We start from the raw sequence: 10257 nt of genomic DNA, 5'->3' as shown, positions 1-10257 counted from the left end.
CTAATCCTATTACCTATTGGAATATAGTTTTCAGTTTTCTTTTGTAGAAGAGATTTGAAACATTCCCATTTCTGTTCTGTGTTTTTTGAGGACAATATTGTCTCCCAGTCCAAGTCACAGAGAGCCGCCCTTAATAATGGAAAATTTGCTCTCTTCTTTTTATCTTTCCTGTTTTTGCTTCCTGTTTACTGCTAACATTAAATGAAATCATATTTTGGTCACTGCTACCCAGATTCTTTCTGTGCTAGTAGTTGATTTTCTATTTTTTCCCTAGCACTGGGGGGCATATAGCAGACTCCAATCATTAATTGTGTGTTATTCAACCCCCCCATAATGCCTCAACCTCATCGTTTATTCTGTCCGCAATTTCTTCTTTTACATTGACTTTTAGACCACAGGCGGTGTCCCAATGACATCTCCCCTGCTCCATGTGCACACAGTTGGCGTCTGGGATGCTCCAAAGGCCGGCCTCATGACCTTGGTCTAGGGGACGACAATAGAAGCGCCACCTTTCTTGTACTATGGGGAGGAGGGCTGACCCCCAAACGCCTAGGCTCAGTGTTGGGGCCAGTCAAAGACCAGTCTGGGGATGGGGGGATGTACGGGGAGAAGGGTGCGTCCCTGGAAAGGGCCAGGGCCGTCAGTAAAGCATCCATAGAAATGGATGCTCCCGTCCCTGCAAGTCAGGAAGGAGGGGGCTTCCTCCTCCAAAGTGTAAAAAATAGTAGTGAGTAGAGAACCAGGCTTGCAGACATTCAGTAACATAATATGAACTTAGCATGCAAAAATCATATGTGATAACGATGGATAAGTGCAGTACAGAGAGCCTTGGAATTTCAATAGAAAACATTAAAGATATTTCAATAATTCAAAATATAGATTAATTATATTAACACTTCCAAATAGGTATATATACTACATGAAGCATAATATTACATATCATACCAGGCTAGCAGACAATAGTGAACGTACCTAAATCATATATAATATTGATAAATATGTACAATGCAAAAAGTCATGCAAAATAAATGAAGAACATAAAGAATATTTAATAATTGGTATTATACATCAATTATTTATATCCTTCTGAATAGATATATACACTTCATTGGATATAATTCTGACACATCCTGCGATCATATTAATGGGTGACATATACTAATCACATATGATAATGTGGTGAAAAATGTTAGAGAAATGGTTTGAAGCTGGTTTGAAGGGTCTCTCTTGGTCTTGCCTACACAGAATCTTCCGCAAAAACATGTAATGAGGTATATGATACCCGAAGATTGACAATTAACATGATATTAATTTTATGTACCATATCATTGGGCAGTAGGAGTGCCTGATTCTCGTGAATCTTTTCACATTGATTACATAAATCACATTTAAATGTTCCGTGGGGGGTAAAGTTGTTCATTGAGGCTGATCGGAAGCTCGCTTGTGCATTCGTATTCGCGAATTCAATGAGCATGTAGCATTCGCGAATTCAATGAAGCATTAAAGATTCTAATTGACCTGTAAAGGACTGTAAATAAGCACAGAACAGAGAGCAGGTGTGCGGTAATTAATTGCTATGATCTCACCATTGAGCTTAACAGATCCTCCTTAATCGCGCAGCTGAAATCTAATCGCCTTAATTGGCGGATGCGCGANCCCTATTGCCCATTTTGTTATGAAGGCAAGCATCCGGCTTGGCAGTGAGATGCGACTGAACGAGCGAATATGACTCCAGCCCACGGTAAACCGGCTCGATATAACGGCGCGAAAGTACGCGCGACCAGCGAGCGTGGATTTCATTGATAAATTAGGCCCATTGTGTAAGGATTGGGAGGTGTAATGACTGGATACTAAAGAGTCCCACAGAGAATTTGATTTTCTGTATGTGATGGAAGGTCTGTTGCCAACAATGCTATTTATATTGGGATCAGTATTGGAAACATCCCAATATTTCATAATTGTTTGATATATTAATTGATGATGTTCATTATATCAGGTAAATATGGGTAATCTTGAGGATATATAGTCGATTCCTGCCACAATCGAGCGTCCTGGTGGATTTGATAAGTTTTTGTGGACTATTTTGTGGGAAGACTGTAGAACGTGGATATTACTGGGTATTTAATCTACAGAAATTCTTTAGTTTGGGTGTCAATGATAACAGATGTATGTGCCTCTTTAATCAGTGAATAGTATTCATTTTAGTAGGAAGTGATGTCTGACTCACAGATGGTTTTGTACCATTCCATGTTTTGGAGTATGTCCAGACACTTTTGTACATATTGATGATTGTTCATTATGACAATATTTCTGCCTTTATCTGCGGTTTTATGGTGATGTTTTCATGTAAGTTTCTGAATGCTTGCTGTTCAGGTCTAGATATATTTGATGGCTGATGTGGGGATCTGGGATCTATATCCAAGATATCCTTAGTAATGATGGTAACAAAGGCCTGGACATGAGTGTTATATGTAAGGGAGGGAAAGAAAGTGGATTTATTTTGTTTGGTTGGTATTTTTGGATTATCAGAGGATTCATTGTAGGTGGGGACAGGATTTGGTTGATACAGTGGTGGGTTACTTTCTATATAAAGTTCCTGTAGAACCTTTAGAGTTCTGAAGTCATCTATTTTAAAATCTTTGAATTGTGTAATCTTCAAACTAGCATTGGGTTTTATTGAATTATCATACTTTAGTTTTATTGTTAAGTTCATATCAAATAGGTGGATATCCTTGATCAATTCAAATTAGTAAAGTTGGCTTGATGGACAGAAGGATAATCCCATTTTGAGAACATCCTCTTCCATGGGGGTGAGTTTGTAGGAAGATAAATTAATGACTTCTAAGTCTGGATTTGTGGGGGAAGTTTGGCAAAATAATCCGGGATTGAGCCCTTTAGTTGTTTTGGAGAGGGGATCAGTTGGGTCATTTGGGTCATCCCCGTCTTTTCAGAAGGGGATGCTTTGCTGGAACTGCGGCATTGACCCTGGGTGTCTCGGGGTCTGCCCTCCTCCCCATTGTACATGACATAGGTTGGGAAGGCGGGGCTTCTATCGCCGCCCCCTAGGCCTACGCCATGCGGCCAGCCTCGGGAGCATCTTATTATTGTACTCACTTATCTTTAGATTCCTCTCTAGATTTTGGGATCTACACTGGCTGGTTCAGCAGTGTACATTTGGCCATAACATATAACATAAACAACTCCAAGACCTTTTCCTGATCTCTTCAAATGAGCAATACAAAAGCCACATAACAAAAGACTATGTAAGTTATCTATTTTTTTATATATACCTTTATGTTTATTCACCTATGATCATCTGAATATATATAGTTACAACTATGTAAAATTCTTTAGATATTTTGATATACCTATATAGACATTAGGCATTAACATCTTTTTTACCTTGTATGTTGTTTATACCTATTCAAATCACTGTTACATATATCTTGGTACATTTTATTAAAATAATAATATCTACATATATGTTTTAAGAACTTAGATGTAATAACTGTATGCGTATTAACTTGCTGACACACCGTTACCCCTGAAGAAGCCTAGAAGGGCGAAACGCGATGGGTACTACAGTCAACACGACCAATTACCTCATTTTGCAAGGTTTAATACTTATGGCTATAAATGTGTGCAATACACTAGATGTTATATATATATATATATATATATATATATATATATATATATATATAGTGCCCCCTAGGGCCTAAATGTTACTGTGTAGACCACAAGGATTGCTTGTGATTCACTGAAACAAATTTGTATTGTTATTTATGAGAATCATCATTGAATACAATACCTTTTTTTATGCCAAAAACCCTGCTTCGGGTTATAACAGTCGTCTTTACGCAGGGTCATTTTTCTAAAATTTTTACCATAATTATTTTGTGTGACTTCAACTATAAAATCACGGGAAAATAAAAATCATGTTTTTTCCCTTGCCAATAATTGTATATTTTATGAGAATTCACATATTTACTAAACTAATTCACTAAAAAAAATCTTTTTTTGCAAGGTGATAATTCTTTGCTAGTTAAACAGCCTAAATTCCTTTAGTAAATTAACCATTATTTATTGTTTTAATATATGTTGTTAAAATGTGTCACGGGTGGTATTAATAATACCACACATTTGCTGGTTATTATTTTTTTATATATATTTTATATTAAACCTTTAGCAGCATTTTAGTGCATCCTTTATGCTATGCATGGTGAGGCTTTTCTGATGTTTTTTTGTAAATAAAAGGCAGGGCAGAAATATCCTTTCTTTTTCACTTTTAAACATAAAACTGTAGATATGCCCCCCTGCTGACTGACCTTAGGTCAAGTACCACCAATCAGCTGTAGGAAAAGTGTTGCTGAGAAGCACCGTGTCTACCAACACCGTGAGCTGAATATCTTTTGGTGTAGTACACAATTCTGCATGAAAAAAAACAATTTGTTTTTGATAAGTTTCTTGACGCCTAAGAAAGCATTTTATGACATTTTATTTTAGATGACTGATTTTCATATTGGTTTTGATTTAATATGACTGTCTCTTACTTTCTATGGTTTAAAATATGTTCTTCATATTTTTATATATTTCTAGATAGTGTAGTTATTTATGGAACTTTGAGTACAAAGTCCTATATGGTACAGTGTTTTGCAATTTTGATTGATTAAGTGATCCATACCTGATGTGCCAACAAGACCCCTCATCTCAGTGTTTCTCAACCAGGGTTCCTGCAGAGGTTGCTAGGGGTTCCTTGAGCAATGAGCAATTTGTGCCACCCATGTCTGGTAAACTGACACTATTATTTTGGCTGAAATGGTGGCATTCTTCCAACTGACCACCACGCTAATATACTGTGAGGTGTGCGTAAAGTAATTATAGAAGGGGATCCCTGAAGACCTGAAAGGTATTTCAAGAGTCCCCCCGCCCTTGTAAAAGGGTCAAGAAAGGTAGCCATATCTGGTATTGGTAAAATATATACTGTAAGCTTTATTTAAATACTTGTACTATTAGGAGAGGAGAATAAGGTGGCACACGGTTAAAAAATGGCACTGGTAGCTTTATATTGATGAGTGAAAATGCTGAGCTAGAACAGTGCAATCTAAAAGGTTAGCTTGCCATATTGTGCATTATCGCAAGTGCTTCCTTGGAACCCAACCCCTCCACCTTAGAGGAACATTAATTATGATTATGTACAGATTAGGTTGAAATCACGCATAGTCTTATCTATCTTCAGTTCTACTTTATTAGGTTTGTTTGGGGAAGTTAAGAGCTTTTCAAAAATCATACATTTAGCTGAGAAATTTACCGGTAACTACACTAGAATGCATTAGAGAAGTTGTTGGAATGTTCAACAAGTCGCACAAGGCAATTTTCAAAGAAAGCTTTTTCTTTAGTATCCTTTCCTCTGTTCAAGTTCTATAAAGTAACATTAGCCATTTCATTGTAAAAGTACAGGCTTTTATCAATGGTGCATTTATTGAATATTGCAATTCACAGTCTGCTTGAGACTTCATTTTCCTCCAGAATATACAATAAAGCAAGCTCTTATGAACAGCTTAAGAAAGAAAACTAGCTTCTAATCTATATCAAGATAAATAATATGTTTGGGTTATTTTTGAATGGCTTTACATTCAGAGAACGAAAGGGCTAAAACTCTTATCAAACTGTCTAGGTTTAGGACAATCACACTTCCTCCTCCATCATGCTTTATCATCATCATTCTCTAACCTTTTCTGCATTTCACAAAGACTGGCCAACGATTACAATTATGGACTTATCAGACCAAAGTACAGATTTCCAATGGTCCAATGTCTATTACTTGTGACTCCTAGCCCAAGCAATTCTCCTATTTTTCCCTCAGTAGTTTGTCACGGCTCCACAAGGCAAAGTGGTGGACCCACTGTGTCACCCACCCTGTGGGTGGAGACGTGTCCGGGGCACAGGTTCTAAGCAGTAGTTTGGTCTTCTCCAGAGCCTCTAGAGGTGAGGATGTTGTGCAGCAAGCTACTGCCAGGTTGCGGCCCCCGTGCCCGCCAAGGCAGGTGACTGCTAACAAGCAGGGACTGAAGCTTAGTACAAAAGGGAAATCCAGGAGGGTAGTCAGACAAGCCAAAAGGTCAGGACCGGCAGCGAACAAAGATGGTCAGGAAACAGACAAGAGGTCAGGAAGGGCAGCAAGCAGGAGTAGTCAGGAACGGGTAGTCAGGGTTGGTACACGGAGAATCAGGAACAACAGAGATAAACAACAGTAATCCTGGAAGCAGAGCCAAAGGAACTTCTTGTTCAGGCAACTTCCTGTTGCTAGGTCACTTGCTAAAGAAGGGGAGATTGGCGTGGATCAAGTGAGCTGCAGACATCAATTTCACCAGCAGAGGGAGTCCTGTTGCTGGGATGGTCTCAGGTGTTATTTAGATGTTGGCCAGCAGAGGAAGCGCATCTGGGGAATACTCTGGTTCTCTGAGTCAAGGGAGCAGCTGACAGAGAATCACCTGTCTTGGAGCAGGAAGTAAACAGGGAGTTGGATCCAGAGGCAGAAATGGTGCTGGCAGCAGGGGGCTGCAAGGAAGGTGAGCAAGACGGAGGCACAGGTGACCTGGACTTGTGGGAATCTGTGTCAGTAGTGGCTTGTTTGAAGCAACTCTACCATGAAAGCCTGATTATACCGCTAAACCTACAGAGATGCTACTTTCAGCAAGAAAAAAGTGAAGGCAGACACATACCCATCTGTTTTTTTACTTTATTTTGTTGCTTTGATTGAATTATTAAAGCCATATATAGGTTGTTATATAGAGTAATAAATATATATATACACCATATATAAAGTATACATAATACAATATATAGGTTTCTGTATAGAAAGAGGGAATAAAGTGGATATTATATGATAAATCTAAATATTGTTTATGCATATTTTTTTCATGAGGTGAGGTTGCTGAATCGCTACTTTATTAAGACAATACAGACACAAATGTTTTATAACATTAATAAGAAAACATACATTTTTTTGAAATCTTATTGCACTATGTATCAAAAGACACTAAATTTTTTAAGTTCCACTGAGCTTTATTCCCAGCGTGTTCTCATTAAAGATCAATAGAGCAGATACCTTGACCAGTGAACAGTGTAGTTATATATATGTTACATATCTTTATAACTCAGCAATATGTTCTAGGACTTGGAAAGCTACATCACCCTCAGTGTACTTTACCACAGGGGAAATAAAATGTACATAGGGGGCTGAGTTTTTCTGGATCTGAAAAATATATTAGTCAGAGATTATATTAAAAAAGTAGCCTGCAAACGTTAAATACAAAAAACAGTGGATTACTTGATATTTTTATTTGAAACACTATGCAGTACTAACTACTGAACAATCACTTTATAAAGTTAGCTTTCAGACAGCTGGGATAGCACATTTTTCTATCAACTGCCCAAAATGTCTAGCAATTCACAGAACAGGGGATACTGACTGATCCCTATGCTATGCAGGAAAACTAATTTTCAGTTTACCATTGCATATCCAACTAATAGGTAACAGTATACAAAAACAATATATTTAGAAATAAAACTTGATATTGTGCTGTGAAATTGATTGTGTCCCATCATATACACATGTTGTTTTTTAAACAGTAAGGTCCCCAAAGTGCCTCAAAAACAGTTCTGACAAATTGGAAATGGACTGCAAAAAACCTCTGAGGGTGTCCGGTGGCATCTGGCACCAAGATGTTAGCAGCTTTACGCTGCTTTCACCAGCCTGACTTCTCATACTGGACCTTTATGACATTTTTCCCTATGTTAGTAAAGCACATTGCTATCTACTTTACAGATATTCCTGGCTTAAGTAACAAGTTTTGTTCCCACAGCCTGGTTAATAAATGAATTGGACATTAGGTGAGCAGCACAGTTAAGAGTTGGTCTGCAATGCTGTGACTGTGCAGCATGTGCCAATGTTAGGATCACTGACAGACTGCAAGACCCAAATCGAGGAAGAAGTGGGGGGAACATTCCAAAGGACAAAGGATGGTGCTCAGAGGACTGGAGAAGAGACATCCTGCTGTACACTATACAGAGCTGGTCGTAAGTGTGAACTGTCAGTCGGCAGATAAGTCGTTAAGTGAGGAATACCTGTATCTAAAAGAAAATAAAGATTAATCAAACCAGGCTCTTTCTTCTATTTCTCCATAGTCTAGTTCTGACACTCATGTTCCAGATGCTGGTGCTGAAACTCATATTTGCATATGTGGATCTTTGCCTCTGAACTTGTTTTATTATACAAGCCCCTACAAGTATATTTCTCATCTCATATTAGCATATGTGCACCTCATTCTGATAAAAAATTTGAATCTGTGTCAATAATCCTAAATTTTTGTTAGTATATGTCCTATTTAGCCCTTAAATCATATGTGCCTCATATGTGCCATATATCACAAATAAATGTGAGTAGCAATCTCACTCTCACTGTCTCTTAGATCCCTTTCATTATAAGTACCGGTACTATATATTCTCAAATATAAACCATCATTTTTTTTTTACCTGGAACTGCCATTGGAAACATATTCTTGGTATATACTTAGGCCTCTAGATGGTGCTGTGTCCTCATGTAAAAAGCATAACAAACTCTTGCTGCCTGAGATGCAGTTTGTAACATTATATAGGAACAGAACCTTTTACAGGTGAGCATCAAAAATGTAACGCCTAAAAAAGGGGGTGGGGGGATAAATAGGTTGTACTTAAAATTTTAGATTGTGATTTGCGTATTCTGCTGACATCACCGTATCTTGTATTGTGTATGTACCTTCTGAAAAAATGTGCATGCATGAGATTATTTTTTTTTATACATTAGTGGAGAAGACCGCAGCCTTCTGGGATATGTGACATACAGTATGTATCACCGGAGGCCGCATATTTCCCATTCAGTCTTTACTGCAGCGACAGTAAAGATGGAAAAGGAGGGGTCTAATAAATTTTTAAAAAAATAGTATTTAAAATAAAATTAAGTATTTACGGTATGGGCCTTACTTATACATTATTCCCCTATATAGGTATATTTGCCAATGTATCTTCTTACATTCCCAACATTCATTCACATATAGTCTTATTCATATGAGGTACAAGGCCAAGGCTACATTTTTCTACGGGCTGTTTTTAGGTGAAACATACAGGGAGAAAAATATTTATTCCCTTCCCTAAAGGTGTTATAAAGAACACATCTAGAGAGGAAGTTAGCCTGCATCTCTTTTTCGTTATCTATTCGTGTCAACTGTTCATCACAATGAGATATTTCCCCAAATAACATCTAAAACATCTTTCACCAGCTTGTTAACAGACACTTAAGTGAATCTACCACATAGTTCATCTATTATTTGCATCTATTACATCCCTGTCTATTGACCATTTGCCATCACTATAAATAAAGTCTATGTATTTTTTATTTGTTGGATGGACTGAGGTAGGGTTAGACCCTCTGTTAGAAATTTGAAGTGATTGGGATTATACTGGTGCTAGAATGTAATTAAGATGTATTTGTATTCTTACATATTTAAATGAAGTAGCTCCTTTCTCCTCATTACTCAGGAAGAATATGCATAAATGTATGGATATATATTGTATATACTGTATGAAAATATTTATATCTGGGTGCCAGCAGCTGTATTTTGATGGAAATGAGAGATGATTGCAAGGATGTTGCTTCCATCTAGTGTTGAGCTATTGTATTTCTTCTCATAAACAGTTGCACACATAAGGGGTCTATTTATAAAACAGTGAATCTGACATTCTCTGGTGGACAATCTTCCAGGCCCATGTTTTTCAATTGCCCAAATTATTTTTTCACCAGGGAATGTTTCAGTGAATGTCTGATTTACTGTTTTATAAGTAGACTCCATAGAGAAAGTTTTTCCATCTATTTATTGTGTGAACATAAATTCTAATAGTCTTCGCTATAACATGTCCAATGAGGCTTGAAGGGAGATTATTTTTATATATCTTCTTTACATTTGTTATGTATCTTCATATTCCTCATATTTTTTAAAGATGCTAATGAGTTGTTTTATGATTTAAAGAAATCCTAAACTAAAACAAAAAGTTACCAGGGGGTATTGTTAATTGACAAAAGAGACATGCAATGTTTACCTACTGATAATGTTTCTTGTAAGGACTCAAGCAATAATAAATAATTATAATAATTAAATAATAATAAATATTAGGTAACAATTAATAGAAAGGTGTCGAGGATAGCATGTATTTGTATCT

The sequence above is a fragment of the Pyxicephalus adspersus genome, chromosome 3, assembly GCF_032062135.1.
Source record: "Pyxicephalus adspersus chromosome 3, UCB_Pads_2.0, whole genome shotgun sequence".
NCBI lineage: Eukaryota > Metazoa > Chordata > Amphibia > Anura > Pyxicephalidae > Pyxicephalus > Pyxicephalus adspersus.
The sequence above is the reverse complement of the archived record's forward strand: the minus strand, read 5'-3'. Positions refer to the sequence as shown.